Source organism: Symphalangus syndactylus, chromosome 14 (assembly GCF_028878055.3).
Source record: "Symphalangus syndactylus isolate Jambi chromosome 14, NHGRI_mSymSyn1-v2.1_pri, whole genome shotgun sequence".
Lineage (NCBI taxonomy): Eukaryota > Metazoa > Chordata > Mammalia > Primates > Hylobatidae > Symphalangus > Symphalangus syndactylus.
In genome coordinates, this window is record NC_072436.2 from 59,547,259 (window position 1) to 59,569,471 (window position 22,213).

Genomic DNA, 22,213 nt, shown 5'->3' on the forward strand with positions numbered 1-22,213 from the left:
TCAGATGTGCACAATCCAAAGTAAGCTTCAAGTCTGCTAGTTGAAAGCACAGAACAGAGAGAAGTTTCACAGAATACTTCTGTGTAGTTTTTATTGGAAGATATTCCTTTTTCCAATGTAGGCCCCTTAGCGATCGGTATGTCCACTTGCAGTTTCCGCAGAAGCAGTGTTTCAGAACTGCTGAATCAAAAGTAAGGCTCAACTCTGTTAGTTGAATGCAAAGAAGAGAAAGAAGTTTCACTGAATGCTTCTGTGTTGTTTTTATTTGAAGATATTCCTTTTTCAACTAAAGGATCCTAAGCCCTCCAAATGTCCACTTGCAGTTTCTACAGAAAGAGTGTTTCAGAACTGCTCAATGCAAAGTACAGTTCAACTCTTTTAGTTGAATGCACAGAACAGAAAGAAGTTTCACAGAATGCTTCTGTGTAGCTTTTATTTGAAGATACTCCTCTTTCCACTATAGGCCCTTTAGCGCTCCGATTGTCCACATGTAATTTCTACAGAAAGTTTGCTTCAGAACTGCTCACTAAAAAGTAAGGTTCAACTCTGTTAGTTGAATGCACAGAACAGAAAGAAGTTTCGCAGAATGCTTCTCTGTAGTTTTTATTTGAAGATATTCCTTTTTCCAATAGAGGACCCTTGGCGCTCCAATTGTTCACTTGCAGTTTCCCCAGAAGGAGTGTTTCAGAACTTCTCAATCAAAAGTAATGTTAAATTCTGTTAGTTGAATGCACAGAACAGAAAGAAGTTTCGCAGAATGCTTCTGTGTAGTTTTTATTTGAAGTTATTCCTTTTTCCACTATAGGCCCCTTAGCGCTCCGAATGTCCACTTGCACTTTCTACAGAAAGAGTGTTTCAGATGTGCACAATCCAAAGTAAGGTTCAACTCTGTTAGTTGAATGCAAAGAAGAGAAAGAAGTTTCACAGAATGCTTCTGTGTTGTTTTTATTTGAAGATATTCCTTTTTCCACTTAAGGATCCTAAGCCCTCCAAATATCCACTTGCAGTTTCTACAGAAAGAGTGTTTCAGAACTGCTCAATGCAAAGTAAAGTTCAACTCTTTTAGCTGAACGCACAGAAAAGAAAGAAGTTTCACAGAATGTTTCTGTGTAGCTTTTATTTGAAGATAGTCCTGTTTCCACTATAGGCCCTTTATCGCTCCGATTGTCCACTTGCAATTTCTACAGAAAGTGTGCTTCAGAACTGCTCATTAAAAAGTAAGGTTCAACTCTGTTAGTTGAATGCACAGAACAGAAAGAAGTTTCGCAGAATGCTTCTCTGTAGTTTTTATTTGAAGATATTCCTTTTTCCAATAGAGGACCCTTGGCGCTCCAATTGTTCACTTGCAGTTTCCCCAGAAGGAGTGTTTCAGAACTTCTCAATCAAAAGTAATGTTAAATCCTGTTAGTTGAATGCACAGAACAGAAAGAAGTTTCGCAGAATGCTTCTGTGTAGTTCTTACTTGAAGATATTCCTTTTTCCACTAAAGGCCCCTTAGCGCTCAGAATGTCCACTTGCAGCTACTGCAGAGAGAGTGTTTCAGAGCTGCTCAATTAAAAGTAAGCTTCAACTCTGTTAACCGAATGTTCAGAGCCCAAAGAAGTTTCACACAATGCTTCTGTGTAGTTTTTATTTGAAGATATTTCTTCTTCCACTATAGGCCCCTTAGTGCTCTGAATATCCACTTCCAGTTTCTACAGAGAGAGTGTTTCAGAACTGCTGAATCAAATGTAAGCTTCAACTGTGTTAGTTGAATGCACAGAACAGAAAGAAATTTCACAGAATGCTTCTGTGTAGTTTTTATTTGAAGTTATTCCTTTTTCCACTATAGGCCCCTTAGCGCTCCGAATGTCCACTTGCACTTTCTACAGAAAGAGTGTTTCAGATGTGCACAATCCAAAGTAAGCTTCAAGTCTGCTAGTTGAAAGCGCAGAACAGAGAGAAGTTTCACAGAATACTTCTGTGTAGTTTTTATTGGAAGATATTCCTTTTTCCAATGTAGGCCCCTTAGCGATCGGAATGTCCACTTGCAGTTTCCGCAGAAGCAGTGTTTCAGAACTGCTGAATCAAAAGTAAGGCTCAACTCTGTTAGTTGAATTCAAAGAAGAGAAAGAAGTTTCACTGAATGCTTCTGTGTTGTTTTTATTTGAAGATATTCCTTTTTCAACTAAAGGATCCTAAGCCCTCCAAATGTCCACTTGCAGTTTCTACAGAAAGAGTGTTTCAGAACTGCTCAATGCAAAGTACAGTTCAACTCTTTTAGTTGAATGCACAGAACAGAAAGAAGTTTCACAGAATGCTTCTGTGTAGCTTTTATTTGAAGATACTCCTCTTTCCACTATAGGCCCTTTAGCGCTCCGATTGTCCACATGTAATTTCTACAGAAAGTTTGCTTCAGAACTGCTCACTAAAAAGTAAGGTTCAACTCTGTTAGTTGAATGCACAGAACAGAAAGAAGTTTCGCAGAATGCTTCTCTGTAGTTTTTATTTGAAGATATTCCTTTTTCCAATAGAGGACCCTTGGCGCTCCAATTGTTCACTTGCAGTTTCCCCAGAAGGAGTGTTTCAGAACTTCTCAATCAAAAGTAATGTCAAATTCTGTTAGTTGAATGCACAGAACAGAAAGAAGTTTCGCAGAATGCTTCTGTGTAGTTTTTATTTGAAGTTATTCCTTTTTCCACTATAGGCCCCTTAGCGCTCCGAATGTCCACTTGCACTTTCTACAGAAAGAGTGTTTCAGATGTGCACAATCCAAAGTAAGGTTCAACTCTGTTAGTTGAATGCAAAGAAGAGAAAGAAGTTTCACAGAATGCTTCTGTGTTGTTTTTATTTGAAGATATTCCTTTTTCCACTTAAGGATCCTAAGCCCTCCAAATGTCCACTTGCAGTTTCTACAGAAAGAGTGTTTCAGAACTGCTCAATGCAAAGTAAAGTTCAACTCTTTTAGCTGAATGCACAGAAAAGAAAGAAGTTTCACAGAATGTTTCTGTGTAGCTTTTATTTGAAGATAGTCCTGTTTCCACTATAGGCCCTTTATCGCTCCGATTGTCCCCTTGCAATTTCTACAGAAAGTGTGCTTCAGAACTGCTCATTAAAAGTAAGGTTCAACTCTGTTAGTTGAATGCACAGAACAGAAAGAAGTTTCGCAGAATGCTTCTCTGTAGTTTTTATTTGAGGATATTCCTTTTTCCAATAGACGACCCTTGGAGCTCCAATTGTTCACTTGCAGTTTCCCCAGAAGGAGTGTTTCAGAACTTCTCAATCAAAAGTAATGTTAAATTCTGTTAGTTGAATGCACAGAACAGAAAGAAGTTTCGCAGAATGCTTCTGTGTCGTTCTTACTTGAAGATATTCCTTTTTCCACTAAAGGCCCCTTAGCGCTCAGAATGTCCACTTGCAGCTACTGCAGAGAGAGTGTTTCAGAGCTGCTCAATTAAAAGTAAGCTTCAACTCTGTTAACCGAATGTTCAGACCCCAAAGATGTTTCACACAATGCTTCTGTGTAGTTTTTATTTGAAGATATTTCTTCCACTATAGGCCCCTTAGTGCTCTGAATATCCACTTCCAGTTTCTACAGAGAGAGTGTTTCAGAACTGCTGAATCAAAAGTAAGCTTCAACTGTGTTAGCTGAATGCACAGAACAGAAAGAAATTTCACAGAATGCTTCTGTGTAGTTTTTATTTGAAGTTATTCCTTTTTCCACTATAGGCCCCTTAGCGCTCCGAATGTCCACTTGCACTTTCTACAGAAAGAGTGTTTCAGATGTGCACAATCCAAAGTAAGCTTCAAGTCTGCTAGTTGAAAGCGCAGAACAGAGAGAAGTTTCACAGAATACTTCTGTGTAGTTTTTATTGGAAGATATTCCTTTTTCCAATGTAGGCCCCTTAGCGATCGGAATGTCCACTTGCAGTTTCCGCAGAAGCAGTGTTTTAGAACTGCTGAATCAAAAGTAAGGCTCAACTCTGTTAGTTGAATGCAAAGAAGAGAAAGAAGTTTCACTGAATGCTTCTGTGTTGTTTTTATTTGAAGATATTCCTTTTTCAACTAAAGGATCCTAAGCCCTCCAAATGTCCAATGCAGTTTCTACAGAAAGAGTGTTTCAGAACTGCTCAATGCAAAGTACAGTTCAACTCTTTTAGTTGAATGCACAGAACAGAAAGAAGTTTCACAGAATGCTTCTGTGTAGCTTTTATTTGAAGATACTCCTCTTTCCACTATAGGCCCTTTAGCGCTCCGATTGTCCACATGTAATTTCTACAGAAAGTTTGCTTCAGAACTGCTCACTAAAAAGTAAGGTTCAACTCTGTTAGTTGAATGCACAGAACAGAAAGAAGTTTCGCAGAATGCTTCTCTGTAGTTTTTATTTGAAGATATTCCTTTTTCCAATAGAGGACCCTTGGCGCTCCAATTGTTCACTTGCAGTTTCCCCAGAAGGAATGTTTCAGAACTTCTCAATCAAAAGTAATGTCAAATTCTGTTAGTTGAATGAACAGAACAGAAAGAAGTTTCGCAGAATGCTTCTGTGTAGTTTTTATTTGAAGTTATTCCTTTTTCCACTATAGGCCCCTTAGCGCTCCGAATGTCCACTTGCACTTTCTACAGAAAGAGTGTTTCAGATGTGCACAATCCAAAGTAAGGTTCAACTCTGTTAGTTGAATGCAAAGAAGAGAAAGAAGTTTCACAGAATGCTTCTGTGTTGTTTTTATTTGAAGATATTCCTTTTTCCACTTAAGGATCCTAAGCCCTCCAAATATCCACTTGCAGTTTCTACAGAAAGAGTGTTTCAGAACTGCTCAATGCAAAGTAAAGTTCAACTCTTTTAGCTGAATGCACAGAAAAGAAAGAAGTTTCACAGAATGTTTCTGTGTAGCTTTTATTTGAAGATAGTCCTGTTTCCACTATAGGCCCTTTATCGCTCCGATTGTCCCCTTGCAATTTCTACAGAAAGTGTGCTTCAGAACTGCTCATTAAAAGTAAGGTTCAACTCTGTTAGTTGAATGCACAGAACAGAAAGAAGTTTCGCAGAATGCTTCTCTGTAGTTTTTATTTGAGGATATTCCTTTTTCCAATAGACGACCCTTGGAGCTCCAATTGTTCACTTGCAGTTTCCCCAGAAGGAGTGTTTCAGAACTTCTCAATCAAAAGTAATGTTAAATTCTGTTAGTTGAATGCACAGAACAGAAAGAAGTTTCGCAGAATGCTTCTGTGTCGTTCTTACTTGAAGATATTCCTTTTTCCACTAAAGGCCCCTTAGCGCTCAGAATGTCCACTTGCAGCTACTGCAGAGAGAGTGTTTCAGAGCTGCTCAATTAAAAGTAAGCTTCAACTCTGTTAACCGAATGTTCAGACCCCAAAGATGTTTCACACAATGCTTCTGTGTAGTTTTTATTTGAAGATATTTCTTCCACTATAGGCCCCTTAGTGCTCTGAATATCCACTTCCAGTTTCTACAGAGAGAGTGTTTCAGAACTGCTGAATCAAAAGTAAGCTTCAACTGTGTTAGCTGAATGCACAGAACAGAAAGAAATTTCACAGAATGCTTCTGTGTAGTTTTTATTTGAAGTTATTCCTTTTTCCACTATAGGCCCCTTAGCGCTCCGAATGTCCACTTGCACTTTCTACAGAAAGAGTGTTTCAGATGTGCACAATCCAAAGTAAGCTTCAAGTCTGCTAGTTGAAAGCGCAGAACAGAGAGAAGTTTCACAGAATACTTCTGTGTAGTTTTTATTGGAAGATATTCCTTTTTCCAATGTAGGCCCCTTAGCGATCGGAATGTCCACTTGCAGTTTCCGCAGAAGCAGTGTTTTAGAACTGCTGAATCAAAAGTAAGGCTCAACTCTGTTAGTTGAATGCAAAGAAGAGAAAGAAGTTTCACTGAATGCTTCTGTGTTGTTTTTATTTGAAGATATTCCTTTTTCAACTAAAGGATCCTAAGCCCTCCAAATGTCCAATGCAGTTTCTACAGAAAGAGTGTTTCAGAACTGCTCAATGCAAAGTACAGTTCAACTCTTTTAGTTGAATGCACAGAACAGAAAGAAGTTTCACAGAATGCTTCTGTGTAGCTTTTATTTGAAGATACTCCTCTTTCCACTATAGGCCCTTTAGCGCTCCGATTGTCCACATGTAATTTGTACAGAAAGTTTGCTTCAGAACTGCTCACTAAAAAGTAAGGTTCAACTCTGTTAGTTGAATGCACAGAACAGAAAGAAGTTTCGCAGAATGCTTCTCTGTAGTTTTTATTTGAAGATATTCCTTTTTCCAATAGAGGACCCTTGGCGCTCCAATTGTTCACTTGCAGTTTCCCCAGAAGGAGTGTTTCAGAACTTCTCAATCAAAAGTAATGTCAAATTCTGTTAGTTGAATGAACAGAACAGAAAGAAGTTTCACAGAATGCTTCTGTGTAGTTTTTATTTGAAGTTATTCCTTTTTCCACTATAGGCCCCTTAGCGCTCCGAATGTCCACTTGCACTTTCTACAGAAAGAGTGTTTCAGATGTGCACAATCCAAAGTAAGGTTCAACTCTGTTAGTTGAATGCAAAGAAGAGAAAGAAGTTTCACAGAATGCTTCTGTGTTGTTTTTATTTGAAGATATTCCTTTTTCCACTTAAGGATCCTAAGCCCTCCAAATATCCACTTGCAGTTTCTACAGAAAGAGTGTTTCAGAACTGCTCAATGCAAAGTAAAGTTCAACTCTTTTAGCTGAATGCACAGAAAAGAAAGAAGTTTCACAGAATGTTTCTGTGTAGCTTTTATTTGAAGATAGTCCTGTTTCCACTATAGGCCCTTTATCGCTCCGATTGTCCACTTGCAATTTCTACAGAAAGTGTGCTTCAGAACTGCTCATTAAAAAGTAAGGTTCAACTCTGTTAGTTGAATGCACAGAACAGAAGGAAGTTTCGCAGAATGCTTCTCTGTAGTTTTTATTTGAAGATATTCCTTTTTCCAATAGAGGACCCTTGGCGCTCCAATTGTTCACTTGCAGTTTCCCCAGAAGGAGTGTTTCAGAACTTCTCAATCAAAAGTAATGTCAAATTCTGTTAGTTGAATGCACAGAACAGAAAGAAGTTTCGCAGAATGCTTCTGTGTAGTTCTTACTTGAAGATATTCCTTTTTCCACTAAAGGCCCCTTAGCGCTCAGAATGTCCACTTGCAGCTACTGCAGAGAGAGTGTTTCAGAGCTGCTCAATTAAAAGTAAGCTTCAACTCTGTTAACCGAATGTTCAGAGCCCAAAGAAGTTTCACACAATGCTTCTGTGTAGTTTTTATTTGAAGATATTTCTTCTTCCACTATAGGCCCCTTAGTGCTCTGAATATCCACTTCCATTTTCTACAGAGAGAGTGTTTCAGAACTGCTGAATCAAAAGTAAGCTTCAACTGTGTTAGTTGAATGCACAGAACAGAAAGAAATTTCACAGAATGCTTCTGTGTAGTTTTTATTTGAAGTTATTCCTTTTTCCACTATAGGCCCCTTAGCGCTCCGAATGTCCACTTGCACTTTCTACAGAAAGAGTGTTTCAGATGTGCACAATCCAAAGTAAGCTTCAAGTCTGCTAGTTGAAAGCACAGAACAGAGAGAAGTTTCACAGAATACTTCTGTGTAGTTTTTATTGGAAGATATTCCTTTTTCCAATGTAGGCCCCTTAGCGATCGGTATGTCCACTTGCAGTTTCCGCAGAAGCAGTGTTTCAGAACTGCTGAATCAAAAGTAAGGCTCAACTCTGTTAGTTGAATGCAAAGAAGAGAAAGAAGTTTCACTGAATGCTTCTGTGTTGTTTTTATTTGAAGATATTCCTTTTTCAACTAAAGGATCCTAAGCCCTCCAAATGTCCACTTGCAGTTTCTACAGAAAGAGTGTTTCAGAACTGCTCAATGCAAAGTACAGTTCAACTCTTTTAGTTGAATGCACAGAACAGAAAGAAGTTTCACAGAATGCTTCTGTGTAGCTTTTATTTGAAGATACTCCTCTTTCCACTATAGGCCCTTTAGCGCTCCGATTGTCCACATGTAATTTCTACAGAAAGTTTGCTTCAGAACTGCTCACTAAAAAGTAAGGTTCAACTCTGTTAGTTGAATGCACAGAACAGAAAGAAGTTTCGCAGAATGCTTCTCTGTAGTTTTTATTTGAAGATATTCCTTTTTCCAATAGAGGACCCTTGGCGCTCCAATTGTTCACTTGCAGTTTCCCCAGAAGGAGTGTTTCAGAACTTCTCAATCAAAAGTAATGTTAAATTCTGTTAGTTGAATGCACAGAACAGAAAGAAGTTTCGCAGAATGCTTCTGTGTAGTTTTTATTTGAAGTTATTCCTTTTTCCACTATAGGCCCCTTAGCGCTCCGAATGTCCACTTGCACTTTCTACAGAAAGAGTGTTTCAGATGTGCACAATCCAAAGTAAGGTTCAACTCTGTTAGTTGAATGCAAAGAAGAGAAAGAAGTTTCACAGAATGCTTCTGTGTTGTTTTTATTTGAAGATATTCCTTTTTCCACTTAAGGATCCTAAGCCCTCCAAATATCCACTTGCAGTTTCTACAGAAAGAGTGTTTCAGAACTGCTCAATGCAAAGTAAAGTTCAACTCTTTTAGCTGAACGCACAGAAAAGAAAGAAGTTTCACAGAATGTTTCTGTGTAGCTTTTATTTGAAGATAGTCCTGTTTCCACTATAGGCCCTTTATCGCTCCGATTGTCCACTTGCAATTTCTACACAAAGTGTGCTTCAGAACTGCTCATTAAAAAGTAAGGTTCAACTCTGTTAGTTGAATGCACAGAACAGAAAGAAGTTTCGCAGAATGCTTCTCTGTAGTTTTTATTTGAAGATATTCCTTTTTCCAATAGACGACCCTTGGAGCTCCAATTGTTCACTTGCAGTTTCCCCAGAAGGAGTGTTTCAGAACTTCTCAATCAAAAGTAATGTTAAATTCTGTTAGTTGAATGCACAGAACAGAAAGAAGTTTCGCAGAATGCTTCTGTGTCGTTCTTACTTGAAGATATTCCTTTTTCCACTAAAGGCCCCTTAGCGCTCAGAATGTCCACTTGCAGCTACTGCAGAGAGAGTGTTTCAGAGCTGCTCAATTAAAAGTAAGCTTCAACTCTGTTAACCGAATGTTCAGAGCCCAAAGAAGTTTCACACAATGCTTCTGTGTAGTTTTTATTTGAAGATATTTCTTCTTCCACTATAGGCCCCTTAGTGCTCTGAATATCCACTTCCAGTTTCTACAGAGAGAGTGTTTCAGAACTGCTGAATCAAAAGTAAGCTTCAACTGTGTTAGCTGAATGCACAGAACAGAAAGAAATTTCACAGAATGCTTCTGTGTAGTTTTTATTTGAAGTTATTCCTTTTTCCACTATAGGCCCCTTAGCGCTCCGAATGTCCACTTGCACTTTCTACAGAAAGAGTGTTTCAGATGTGCACAATCCAAAGTAAGCTTCAAGTCTGCTAGTTGAAAGCGCAGAACAGAGAGAAGTTTCACAGAATACTTCTGTGTAGTTTTTATTGGAAGATATTCCTTTTTCCAATGTAGGCCCCTTAGCGATCGGAATGTCCACTTGCAGTTTCCGCAGAAGCAGTGTTTTAGAACTGCTGAATCAAAAGTAAGGCTCAACTCTGTTAGTTGAATGCAAAGAAGAGAAAGAAGTTTCACTGAATGCTTCTGTGTTGTTTTTATTTGAAGATATTCCTTTTTCAACTAAAGGATCCTAAGCCCTCCAAATGTCCAATGCAGTTTCTACAGAAAGAGTGTTTCAGAACTGCTCAATGCAAAGTACAGTTCAACTCTTTTAGTTGAATGCACAGAACAGAAAGAAGTTTCACAGAATGCTTCTGTGTAGCTTTTATTTGAAGATACTCCTCTTTCCACTATAGGCCCTTTAGCGCTCCGATTGTCCACATGTAATTTGTACAGAAAGTTTGCTTCAGAACTGCTCACTAAAAAGTAAGGTTCAACTCTGTTAGTTGAATGCACAGAACAGAAAGAAGTTTCGCAGAATGCTTCTCTGTAGTTTTTATTTGAAGATATTCCTTTTTCCAATAGAGGACCCTTGGCGCTCCAATTGTTCACTTGCAGTTTCCCCAGAAGGAGTGTTTCAGAACTTCTCAATCAAAAGTAATGTCAAATTCTGTTAGTTGAATGCACAGAACAGAAAGAAGTTTCGCAGAATGCTTCTGTGTAGTTTTTATTTGAAGTTATTCCTTTTTCCACTATAGGCCCCTTAGCGCTCCGAATGTCCACTTGCACTTTCTACAGAAAGAGTGTTTCAGATGTGCACAATCCAAAGTAAGGTTCAACTCTGTTAGTTGAATGCAAAGAAGAGAAAGAAGTTTCACAGAATGCTTCTGTGTTGTTTTTATTTGAAGATATTCCTTTTTCCACTTAAGGATCCTAAGCCCTCCAAATGTCCACTTGCAGTTTCTACAGAAAGAGTGTTTCAGAACTGCTCAATGCAAAGTAAAGTTCAACTCTTTTAGCTGAATGCACAGAAAAGAAAGAAGTTTCACAGAATGTTTCTGTGTAGCTTTTATTTGAAGATAGTCCTGTTTCCACTATAGGCCCTTTATCGCTCCGATTGTCCACTTGCAATTTCTACAGAAAGTGTGCTTCAGAACTGCTCATTAAAAAGTAAGGTTCAACTCTGTTAGTTGAATGCACAGAACAGAAAGAAGTTTCGCAGAATGCTTCTCTGTAGTTTTTATTTGAAGATATTCCTTTTTCCAATAGAGGACCCTTGGCGCTCCAATTGTTCACTTGCAGTTTCCCCAGAAGGAGTGTTTCAGAACTTCTCAATCAAAAGTAATGTTAAATTCTGTTAGTTGAATGCACAGAACAGAAAGAAGTTTCACAGAATGCTTCTGTGTAGTTCTTACTTGAAGATATTCCTTTTTCCACTAAAGGCCCCTTAGCGCTCAGAATGTCCACTTGCAGCTACTGCAGAGAGAGTGTTTCAGAGCTGCTCAATTAAAAGTAAGCTTCAACTCTGTTAACCGAATGTTCAGACCCCAAAGATGTTTCACACAATGCTTCTGTGTAGTTTTTATTTGAAGATACTTCTTCCACTATACGCCCCTTAGTGCTCTGAATATCCACTTCCAGTTTCTACAGAGAGAGTGTTTCAGAACTGCTGAATCAAAAGTAAGCTTCAACTGTGTTAGCTGAATGCACAGAACAGAAAGAAATTTCACAGAATGCTTCTGTGTAGTTTTTATTTGAAGTTATTCCTTTTTCCACTATAGGCCACTTAGCGCTCCGAATGTCCACTTGCACTTTCTACAGAAAGAGTGTTTCAGATGTGCACAATCCAAAGTAAGCTTCAAGTCTGCTAGTTGAAAGCGCAGAACAGAGAGAAGTTTCACAGAATACTTCTGTGTAGTTTTTATTGGAAGATATTCCTTTTTCCAATGTAGGCCCCTTAGCGATCGGAATGTCCACTTGCAGTTTCCGCAGAAGCAGTGTTTTAGAACTGCTGAATCAAAAGTAAGGCTCAACTCTGTTAGTTGAATGCAAAGAAGAGAAAGAAGTTTCACTGAATGCTTCTGTGTTGTTTTTATTTGAAGATATTCCTTTTTCAACTAAAGGATCCTAAGCCCTCCAAATGTCCAATGCAGTTTCTACAGAAAGAGTGATTCAGAACTGCTCAATGCAAAGTACAGTTCAACTCTTTTAGTTGAATGCACAGAACAGAAAGAAGTTTCACAGAATGCTTCTGTGTAGCTTTTATTTGAAGATACTCCTCTTTCCACTGTAGGCCCTTTAGCGCTCCGATTGTCCACATGTAATTTGTACAGAAAGTTTGCTTCAGAACTGCTCACTAAAAAGTAAGGTTCAACTCTGTTAGTTGAATGCACAGAACAGAAAGAAGTTTCGCAGAATGCTTCTCTGTAGTTTTTATTTGAAGATATTCCTTTTTCCAATAGAGGACCCTTGGCGCTCCAATTGTTCACTTGCAGTTTCCCCAGAAGGAGTGTTTCAGAACTTCTCAATCAAAAGTAATGTCAAATTCTGTTAGTTGAATGAACAGAACAGAAAGAAGTTTCGCAGAATGCTTCTGTGTAGTTTTTATTTGAAGTTATTCCTTTTTCCACTATAGGCCCCTTAGCGCTCCGAATGTCCACTTGCACTTTCTACAGAAAGAGTGTTTCAGATGTGCACAATCCAAAGTAAGGTTCAACTCTGTTAGTTGAATGCAAAGAAGAGAAAGAAGTTTCACAGAATGCTTCTGTGTTGTTTTTATTTGAAGATATTCCTTTTTCCACTTAAGGATCCTAAGCCCTCCAAATATCCACTTGCAGTTTCTACAGAAAGAGTGTTTCAGAACTGCTCAATGCAAAGTAAAGTTCAACTCTTTTAGCTGAATGCACAGAAAAGAAAGAAGTTTCACAGAATGTTTCTGTGTAGCTTTTATTTGAAGATAGTCCTGTTTCCACTATAGGCCCTTTATCGCTCTGATTGTCCACTTGCAATTTCTACAGAAAGTGTGCTTCAGAACTGCTCATTAAAAAGTAAGGTTCAACTCTGTTAGTTGAATGCACAGAACAGAAGAAAGTTTCGCAGAATGCTTCTCTGTAGTTTTTATTTGAAGATATTCCTTTTTCCAATAGAGGACCCTTGGCGCTCCAATTGTTCACTTGCAGTTTCCCCAGAAGGAGTGTTTCAGAACTTCTCAATCAAAAGTAATGTCAAATTCTGTTAGTTGAATGCACAGAACAGAAAGAAGTTTCGCAGAATGCTTCTGTGTAGTTCTTACTTGAAGATATTCCTTTTTCCACTAAAGGCCCCTTAGCGCTCAGAATGTCCACTTGCAGCTACTGCAGAGAGAGTGTTTCAGAGCTGCTCAATTAAAAGTAAGCTTCAACTCTGTTAACCGAATGTTCAGAGCCCAAAGAAGTTTCACACAATGCTTCTGTGTAGTTTTTATTTGAAGATATTTCTTCTTCCACTATAGGCCCCTTAGTGCTCTGAATATCCACTTCCATTTTCTACAGAGAGAGTGTTTCAGAACTGCTGAATCAAAAGTAAGCTTCAACTGTGTTAGTTGAATGCACAGAACAGAAAGAAATTTCACAGAATGCTTCTGTGTAGTTTTTATTTGAAGTTATTCCTTTTTCCACTATAGGCCCCTTAGCGCTCCGAATGTCCACTTGCACTTTCTACAGAAAGAGTGTTTCAGATGTGCACAATCCAAAGTAAGCTTCAAGTCTGCTAGTTGAAAGCACAGAACAGAGAGAAGTTTCACAGAATACTTCTGTGTAGTTTTTATTGGAAGATATTCCTTTTTCCAATGTAGGCCCCTTAGCGATCGGTATGTCCACTTGCAGTTTCCGCAGAAGCAGTGTTTCAGAACTGCTGAATCAAAAGTAAGGCTCAACTCTGTTAGTTGAATGCAAAGAAGAGAAAGAAGTTTCACTGAATGCTTCTGTGTTGTTTTTATTTGAAGATATTCCTTTTTCAACTAAAGGATCCTAAGCCCTCCAAATGTCCACTTGCAGTTTCTACAGAAAGAGTGTTTCAGAACTGCTCAATGCAAAGTACAGTTCAACTCTTTTAGTTGAATGCACAGAACAGAAAGAAGTTTCACAGAATGCTTCTGTGTAGCTTTTATTTGAAGATACTCCTCTTTCCACTATAGGCCCTTTAGCGCTCCGATTGTCCACATGTAATTTCTACAGAAAGTTTGCTTCAGAACTGCTCACTAAAAAGTAAGGTTCAACTCTGTTAGTTGAATGCACAGAACAGAAAGAAGTTTCGCAGAATGCTTCTCTGTAGTTTTTATTTGAAGATATTCCTTTTTCCAATAGAGGACCCTTGGCGCTCCAATTGTTCACTTGCAGTTTCCCCAGAAGGAGTGTTTCAGAACTTCTCAATCAAAAGTAATGTTAAATTCTGTTAGTTGAATGCACAGAACAGAAAGAAGTTTCGCAGAATGCTTCTGTGTAGTTTTTATTTGAAGTTATTCCTTTTTCCACTATAGGCCCCTTAGCGCTCCGAATGTCCACTTGCACTTTCTACAGAAAGAGTGTTTCAGATGTGCACAATCCAAAGTAAGGTTCAACTCTGTTAGTTGAATGCAAAGAAGAGAAAGAAGTTTCACAGAATGCTTCTGTGTTGTTTTTATTTGAAGATATTCCTTTTTCCACTTAAGGATCCTAAGCCCTCCAAATATCCACTTGCAGTTTCTACAGAAAGAGTGTTTCAGAACTGCTCAATGCAAAGTAAAGTTCAACTCTTTTAGCTGAATGCACAGAAAAGAAAGAAGTTTCACAGAATGTTTCTGTGTAGCTTTTATTTGAAGATAGTCCTGTTTCCACTATAGGCCCTTTATCGCTCCGATTGTCCACTTGCAATTTCTACAGAAAGTGTGCTTCAGAACTGCTCATTAAAAAGTAAGGTTCAACTCTGTTAGTTGAATGCACAGAACAGAAAGAAGTTTCGCAGAATGCTTCTCTGTAGTTTTTATTTGAAGATATTCCTTTTTCCAATAGAGGACCCTTGGCGCTCCAATTGTTCACTTGCAGTTTCCCCAGAAGGAGTGTTTCAGAACTTCTCAATCAAAAGTAATGTTAAATCCTGTTAGTTGAATGCACAGAACAGAAAGAAGTTTCGCAGAATGCTTCTGTGTAGTTCTTACTTGAAGATATTCCTTTTTCCACTAAAGGCCCCTTAGCGCTCAGAATGTCCACTTGCAGCTACTGCAGAGAGAGTGTTTCAGAGCTGCTCAATTAAAAGTAAGCTTCAACTCTGTTAACCGAATGTTCAGAGCCCAAAGAAGTTTCACACAATGCTTCTGTGTAGTTTTTATTTGAAGATATTTCTTCTTCCACTATAGGCCCCTTAGTGCTCTGAATATCCACTTCCAGTTTCTACAGAGAGAGTGTTTCAGAACTGCTGAATCAAATGTAAGCTTCAACTGTGTTAGTTGAATGCACAGAACAGAAAGAAATTTCACAGAATGCTTCTGTGTAGTTTTTATTTGAAGTTATTCCTTTTTCCACTATAGGCCCCTTAGCGCTCCGAATGTCCACTTGCACTTTCTACAGAAAGAGTGTTTCAGATGTGCACAATCCAAAGTAAGCTTCAAGTCTGCTAGTTGAAAGCACAGAACAGAGAGAAGTTTCACAGAATACTTCTGTGTAGTTTTTATTGGAAGATATTCCTTTTTCCAATGTAGGCCCCTTAGCGATCGGAATGTCCACTTGCAGTTTCCGCAGAAGCAGTGTTTCAGAACTGCTGAATCAAAAGTAAGGCTCAACTCTGTTAGTTGAATTCAAAGAAGAGAAAGAAGTTTCACTGAATGCTTCTGTGTTGTTTTTATTTGAAGATATTCCTTTTTCAACTAAAGGATCCTAAGCCCTCCAAATGTCCACTTGCAGTTTCTACAGAAAGAGTGTTTCAGAACTGCTCAATGCAAAGTACAGTTCAACTCTTTTAGTTGAATGCACAGAACAGAAAGAAGTTTCACAGAATGCTTCTGTGTAGCTTTTATTTGAAGATACTCCTCTTTCCACTATAGGCCCTTTAGCGCTCCGATTGTCCACATGTAATTTCTACAGAAAGTTTGCTTCAGAACTGCTCACTAAAAAGTAAGGTTCAACTCTGTTAGTTGAATGCACAGAACAGAAAGAAGTTTCGCAGAATGCTTCTCTGTAGTTTTTATTTGAAGATATTCCTTTTTCCAATAGAGGACCCTTGGCGCTCCAATTGTTCACTTGCAGTTTCCCCAGAAGGAGTGTTTCAGAACTTCTCAATCAAAAGTAATGTCAAATTCTGTTAGTTGAATGCACAGAACAGAAAGAAGTTTCGCAGAATGCTTCTGTGTAGTTTTTATTTGAAGTTATTCCTTTTTCCACTATAGGCCCCTTAGCGCTCCGAATGTCCACTTGCACTTTCTACAGAAAGAGTGTTTCAGATGTGCACAATCCAAAGTAAGGTTCAACTCTGTTAGTTGAATGCAAAGAAGAGAAAGAAGTTTCACAGAATGCTTCTGTGTTGTTTTTATTTGAAGATATTCCTTTTTCCACTTAAGGATCCTAAGCCCTCCAAATGTCCACTTGCAGTTTCTACAGAAAGAGTGTTTCAGAACTGCTCAATGCAAAGTAAAGTTCAACTCTTTTAGCTGAATGCACAGAAAAGAAAGAAGTTTCACAGAATGTTTCTGTGTAGCTTTTATTTGAAGATAGTCCTGTTTCCACTATAGGCCCTTTATCGCTCCGATTGTCCCCTTGCAATTTCTACAGAAAGTGTGCTTCAGAACTGCTCATTAAAAAGTAAGGTTCAACTCTGTTAGTTGAATGCACAGAACAGAAAGAAGTTTCGCAGAATGCTTCTCTGTAGTTTTTATTTGAGGATATTCCTTTTTCCAATAGACGACCCTTGGCGCTCCAATTGTTCACTTGCAGTTTCCCCAGAAGGAGTGTTTCAGAACTTCTCAATCAAAAGTAATGTTAAATTCTGTTAGTTGAATGCACAGAACAGAAAGAAGTTTCGCAGAATGCTTCTGTGTCGTTCTTACTTGAAGATATTCCTTTTTCCACTAAAGGCCCCTTAGCGCTCAGAATGTCCACTTGCAGCTACTGCAGAGAGAGTGTTTCAGAGCTGCTCAATTAAAAGTAAGCTTCAACTCCGTTAACCGAATGTTCAGAGCCCAAAGAAGTTTCACACAATGCTTCTGTGTAGTTTTTATTTGAAGATATTTCTTCTTCCACTATAGGCCCCTTAGTGCTCTGAATATCCACTTCCAGTTTCTACAGAGAGAGTGTTTCAGAACTGCTGAATCAAAAGTAAGCTTCAACTGTGTTAGCTGAATGCACAGAACAGAAAGAAATTTCACAGAATGCTTCTGTGTAGTTTTTATTTGAAGTTATTCCTTTTTCCACTATAGGCCCCTTAGCGCTCCGAATGTCCACTTGCACTTTCTACAGAAAGAGTGTTTCAGATGTGCACAATCCAAAGTAAGCTTCAAGTCTGCTAGTTGAAAGCGCAGAACAGAGAGAAGTTTCACAGAATACTTCTGTGTAGTTTTTATTGGAAGATATTCCTTTTTCCAATGTAGGCCCCTTAGCGATCGGAATGTCCACTTGCAGTTTCCGCAGAAGCAGTGTTTTAGAACTGCTGAATCAAAAGTAAGGCTCAACTCTGTTAGTTGAATGCAAAGAAGAGAAAGAAGTTTCACTGAATGCTTCTGTGTTGTTTTTATTTGAAGATATTCCTTTTTCAACTAAAGGATCCTAAGCCCTCCAAATGTCCAATGCAGTTTCTACAGAAAGAGTGTTTCAGAACTGCTCAATGCAAAGTACAGTTCAACTCTTTTAGTTGAATGCACAGAACAGAAAGAAGTTTCACAGAATGCTTCTGTGTAGCTTTTATTTGAAGATACTCCTCTTTCCACTATAGGCCCTTTAGCGCTCCGATTGTCCACATGTAATTTGTACAGAAAGTTTGCTTCAGAACTGCTCACTAAAAAGTAAGGTTCAACTCTGTTAGTTGAATGCACAGAACAGAAAGAAGTTTCGCAGAATGCTTCTCTGTAGTTTTTATTTGAAGATATTCCTTTTTCCAATAGAGGACCCTTGGCGCTCCAATTGTTCACTTGCAGTTTCCCCAGAAGGAGTGTTTCAGAACTTCTCAATCAAAAGTAATGTCAAATTCTGTTAGTTGAATGCACAGAACAGAAAGAAGTTTCGCAGAATGCTTCTGTGTAGTTTTTATTTGAAGTTATTCCTTTTTCCACTATAGGCCCCTTAGCGCTCCGAATGTCCACTTGCACTTTCTACAGAAAGAGTGTTTCAGATGTGCACAATCCAAAGTAAGGTTCAACTCTGTTAGTTGAATGCAAAGAAGAGAAAGAAGTTTCACAGAATGCTTCTGTGTTGTTTTTATTTGAAGATATTCCTTTTTCCACTTAAGGATCCTAAGCCCTCCAAATGTCCACTTGCAGTTTCTACAGAAAGAGTGTTTCAGAACTGCTCAATGCAAAGTAAAGTTCAACTCTTTTAGCTGAATGCACAGAAAAGAAAGAAGTTTCACAGAATGTTTCTGTGTAGCTTTTATTTGAAGATAGTCCTGTTTCCACTATAGGCCCTTTATCGCTCCGATTGTCCCCTTGCAATTTCTACAGAAAGTGTGCTTCAGAACTGCTCATTAAAAAGTAAGGTTCAACTCTGTTAGTTGAATGCACAGAACAGAAAGAAGTTTCGCAGAATGCTTCTCTGTAGTTTTTATTTGAGGATATTCCTTTTTCCAATAGACGACCCTTGGCGCTCCAATTGTTCACTTGCAGTTTCCCCAGAAGGAGTGTTTCAGAACTTCTCAATCAAAAGTAATGTTAAATTCTGTTAGTTGAATGCACAGAACAGAAAGAAGTTTCGCAGAATGCTTCTGTGTCGTTCTTACTTGAAGATATTCCTTTTTCCACTAAAGGCCCCTTAGCGCTCAGAATGTCCACTTGCAGCTACTGCAGAGAGAGTGTTTCAGAGCTGCTCAATTAAAAGTAAGCTTCAACTCTGTTAACCGAATGTTCAGAGCCCAAAGAAGTTTCACACAATGCTTCTGTGTAGTTTTTATTTGAAGATATTTCTTCTTCCACTATAGGCCCCTTAGTGCTCTGAATATCCACTTCCAGTTTCTACAGAGAGAGTGTTTCAGAACTGCTGAATCAAAAGTAAGCTTCAACTGTGTTAGCTGAATCCACAGAACAGAAAGAAATTTCACAGAATGCTTCTGTGTAGTTTTTATTTGAAGTTATTCCTTTTTCCACTATAGGCCCCTTAGCGCTCCGAATGTCCACTTGCACTTTCTACAGAAAGAGTGTTTCAGATGTGCACAATCCAAAGTAAGCTTCAAGTCTGCTAGTTGAAAGCGCAGAACAGAGAGAAGTTTCACAGAATACTTCTGTGTAGTTTTTATTGGAAGATATTCCTTTTTCCAATGTAGGCCCCTTAGCGATCGGAATGTCCACTTGCAGTTTCCGCAGAAGCAGTGTTTTAGAACTGCTGAATCAAAAGTAAGGCTCAACTCTGTTAGTTGAATGCAAAGAAGAGAAAGAAGTTTCACTGAATGCTTCTGTGTTGTTTTTATTTGAAGATATTCCTTTTTCAACTAAAGGATCCTAAGCCCTCCAAATGTCCAATGCAGTTTCTACAGAAAGAGTGTTTCAGAACTGCTCAATGCAAAGTACAGTTCAACTCTTTTAGTTGAATGCACAGAACAGAAAGAAGTTTCACAGAATGCTTCTGTGTAGCTTTTATTTGAAGATACTCCTCTTTCCACTATAGGCCCTTTAGCGCTCCGATTGTCCACATGTAATTTGTACAGAAAGTTTGCTTCAGAACTGCTCACTAAAAAGTAAGGTTCAACTCTGTTAGTTGAATGCACAGAACAGAAAGAAGTTTCGCAGAATGCTTCTCTGTAGTTTTTATTTGAAGATATTCCTTTTTCCAATAGAGGACCCTTGGCGCTCCAATTGTTCACTTGCAGTTTCCCCAGAAGGAGTGTTTCAGAACTTCTCAATCAAAAGTAATGTCAAATTCTGTTAGTTGAATGCACAGAACAGAAAGAAGTTTCGCAGAATGCTTCTGTGTAGTTTTTATTTGAAGTTATTCCTTTTTCCACTATAGGCCCCTTAGCGCTCCGAATGTCCACTTGCACTTTCTACAGAAAGAGTGTTTCAGATGTGCACAATCCAAAGTAAGGTTCAACTCTGTTAGTTGAATGCAAAGAAGAGAAAGAAGTTTCACAGAATGCTTCTGTGTTGTTTTTATTTGAAGATATTCCTTTTTCCACTTAAGGATCCTAAGCCCTCCAAATGTCCACTTGCAGTTTCTACAGAAAGAGTGTTTCAGAACTGCTCAATGCAAAGTAAAGTTCAACTCTTTTAGCTGAATGCACAGAAAAGAAAGAAGTTTCACAGAATGTTTCTGTGTAGCTTTTATTTGAAGATAGTCCTGTTTCCACTATAGGCCCTTTATCGCTCCGATTGTCCCCTTGCAATTTCTACAGAAAGTGTGCTTCAGAACTGCTCATTAAAAAGTAAGGTTCAACTCTGTTAGTTGAATGCACAGAACAGAAAGAAGTTTCGCAGAATGCTTCTCTGTAGTTTTTATTTGAGGATATTCCTTTTTCCAATAGACGACCCTTGGCGCTCCAATTGTTCACTTGCAGTTTCCCCAGAAGGAGTGTTTCAGAACTTCTCAATCAAAAGTAATGTTAAATTCTGTTAGTTGAATGCACAGAACAGAAAGAAGTTTCGCAGAATGCTTCTGTGTCGTTCTTACTTGAAGATATTCCTTTTTCCACTAAAGGCCCCTTAGCGCTCAGAATGTCCACTTGCAGCTACTGCAGAGAGAGTGTTTCAGAGCTGCTCAATTAAAAGTAAGCTTCAACTCCGTTAACCGAATGTTCAGAGCCCAAAGAAGTTTCACACAATGCTTCTGTGTAGTTTTTATTTGAAGATATTTCTTCTTCCACTATAGGCCCCTTAGTGCTCTGAATATCCACTTCCAGTTTCTACAGAGAGAGTGTTTCAGAACTGCTGAATCAAAAGTAAGCTTCAACTGTGTTAGCTGAATGCACAGAACAGAAAGAAATTTCACAGAATGCTTCTGTGTAGTTTTTATTTGAAGTTATTCCTTTTTCCACTATAGGCCCCTTAGCGCTCCGAATGTCCACTTGCACTTTCTACAGAAAGAGTGTTTCAGATGTGCACAATCCAAAGTAAGCTTCAAGTCTGCTAGTTGAAAGCGCAGAACAGAGAGAAGTTTCACAGAATACTTCTGTGTAGTTTTTATTGGAAGATATTCCTTTTTCCAATGTAGGCCCCTTAGCGATCGGAATGTCCACTTGCAGTTTCCGCAGAAGCAGTGTTTTAGAACTGCTGAATCAAAAGTAAGGCTCAACTCTGTTAGTTGAATGCAAAGAAGAGAAAGAAGTTTCACTGAATGCTTCTGTGTTGTTTTTATTTGAAGATATTCCTTTTTCAACTAAAGGATCCTAAGCCCTCCAAATGTCCAATGCAGTTTCTACAGAAAGAGTGTTTCAGAACTGCTCAATGCAAAGTACAGTTCAACTCTTTTAGTTGAATGCACAGAACAGAAAGAAGTTTCACAGAATGCTTCTGTGTAGCTTTTATTTGAAGATACTCCTCTTTCCACTATAGGCCCTTTAGCGCTCCGATTGTCCACATGTAATTTGTACAGAAAGTTTGCTTCAGAACTGCTCACTAAAAAGTAAGGTTCAACTCTGTTAGTTGAATGCACAGAACAGAAAGAAGTTTCGCAGAATGCTTCTCTGTAGTTTTTATTTGAAGATATTCCTTTTTCCAATAGAGGACCCTTGGCGCTCCAATTGTTCACTTGCAGTTTCCCCAGAAGGAGTGTTTCAGAACTTCTCAATCAAAAGTAATGTCAAATTCTGTTAGTTGAATGCACAGAACAGAAAGAAGTTTCGCAGAATGCTTCTGTGTAGTTTTTATTTGAAGTTATTCCTTTTTCCACTATAGGCCCCTTAGCGCTCCGAATGTCCACTTGCACTTTCTACAGAAAGAGTGTTTCAGATGTGCACAATCCAAAGTAAGGTTCAACTCTGTTAGTTGAATGCAAAGAAGAGAAAGAAGTTTCACAGAATGCTTCTGTGTTGTTTTTATTTGAAGATATTCCTTTTTCCACTTAAGGATCCTAAGCCCTCCAAATGTCCACTTGCAGTTTCTACAGAAAGAGTGTTTCAGAACTGCTCAATGCAAAGTAAAGTTCAACTCTTTTAGCTGAATGCACAGAAAAGAAAGAAGTTTCACAGAATGTTTCTGTGTAGCTTTTATTTGAAGATAGTCCTGTTTCCACTATAGGCCCTTTATCGCTCCGATTGTCCCCTTGCAATTTCTACAGAAAGTGTGCTTCAGAACTGCTCATTAAAAAGTAAGGTTCAACTCTGTTAGTTGAATGCACAGAACAGAAAGAAGTTTCGCAGAATGCTTCTCTGTAGTTTTTATTTGAGGATATTCCTTTTTCCAATAGACGACCCTTGGCGCTCCAATTGTTCACTTGCAGTTTCCCCAGAAGGAGTGTTTCAGAACTTCTCAATCAAAAGTAATGTTAAATTCTGTTAGTTGAATGCACAGAACAGAAAGAAGTTTCGCAGAATGCTTCTGTGTCGTTCTTACTTGAAGATATTCCTTTTTCCACTAAAGGCCCCTTAGCGCTCAGAATGTCCACTTGCAGCTACTGCAGAGAGAGTGTTT